Source organism: Myotis brandtii, unplaced genomic scaffold (assembly GCF_000412655.1).
Source record: "Myotis brandtii unplaced genomic scaffold, ASM41265v1 scaffold344, whole genome shotgun sequence".
Taxonomy (NCBI): Eukaryota; Metazoa; Chordata; class Mammalia; order Chiroptera; family Vespertilionidae; genus Myotis; species Myotis brandtii.
In genome coordinates this window covers 9,031,848-9,033,252 of record NW_005363247.1, presented here as the reverse complement: position 1 = coordinate 9,033,252, position 1,405 = coordinate 9,031,848, and positions in this window count along the sequence as shown.

The following is a 1,405-nucleotide window of genomic DNA, read 5'->3' as shown; positions in this document are numbered from 1 at the left end:
AGTATCCACAAATTACCTGAAAGATGGGGAAATGTGTAGCTAGTGATGGACATTACTTTGAATAAAGCACTTTTGATGTTTCTCTTGAAATTATGTTTTCTTTGATTACAAAATCTGCTATTATTAACTGGTACACTTAGTATATAGATATCTGATAGGACCTGACACATGGTTAGTGCTTCAATTCTTATTTGATACTAGAGGCCCAGTGCATGAAATTCATGCACAGGTGATGTCCCTAGGTCTGGCGGGTGATCAGGGCTGATCAGGGCCAGGCTGATCAGGGTCTGAAGGCCCTGGTGGGGTCGGGAGAGAAGGTGATGGTGGCTGGGCTGGGTGCAGAAGGAACAGATGCCAGACGCCGACTCTGCCCTTGGCGCCCCGCCACCCCATGGTTTCCCGCCTCCCCACCTCTCCTTCCCTTGGTGCTGTGCTGCCACTGGGATCCTGCTGGCTGGGAGGGGTGGAGGAAGGGGCCAGGGGAGGTTTTAATCTCCAGTTTGGAACGTGCAGGAGGCAGCCAATCAATGATTCTCTATTGGCAGGAGTCAGCCAATCAATTATTCATGCACTGCAGGGTGAGGAACGGGCTGTAATGACTGGGAATGTCTGTGACAGTGACACCAAGTGTGTGTTGGGGCCATCGCTGGGATCATTCATCCCCAAGAGGTTTTGATTCTGGATGGGAGGAGGAACACAGAGATCAGGGGGCCTTTCTTAGCCTAGAAGGTGATGCAGGTGGCAGGAGTCAGCTTCCCTGCTTCCCTACAAATGTAAACATGCAGTGTAACTGCACATGGACATCAGTCACACAGCCAAATCAATGCCCAGCCAGTGCTGGTGGCTAAGTCCTGCCACTCTCTGGCTATGCTGCAGCGCTATTGGCTGGGGAGGCCAAAGCCATGCCCCCAAGCGCATGTAGTATGCGAAGGGGTGGGCAGGAAGCCCGAAGCTGGAAGTCGGAGCAGAGGTGGCCCGGCAGCGCTATGTCCACCATGGAGCTGGATAAGGAGCAGCTGTCAGTGCGACCACAAAGCTGGAGGGGCTGCACTTCCTGCACATCACCGGTAAGTCCCTGTGAGCCCGTGGTGTGCCAGCTGGGCCAGGTGGGGCCTGAGGAGGCCTTTCCCTCCTGGAGCCGTTCTTCCCAGGGTGGCAGCATCAACCGTTTTTTTCCCCCCAATTTATTATTTTTATTGAAAAGCAAGCTCTGGGCTTGTGGTTCCTGAGATCCCTGGGCCATAGCATGCACCTCCAGGCCTCACTGCACCCCCCTCCCCTCCTCCTGCATTGAGCATCTGGGCCCCTGGTGGTCAGTGTGTATCATAGTGACTGGTTGACTGGTCATTCTGCCGTTATGGTTGCTGGCTTTTATTATGCTAGAGGCCCAGTGCACAAAATTCAT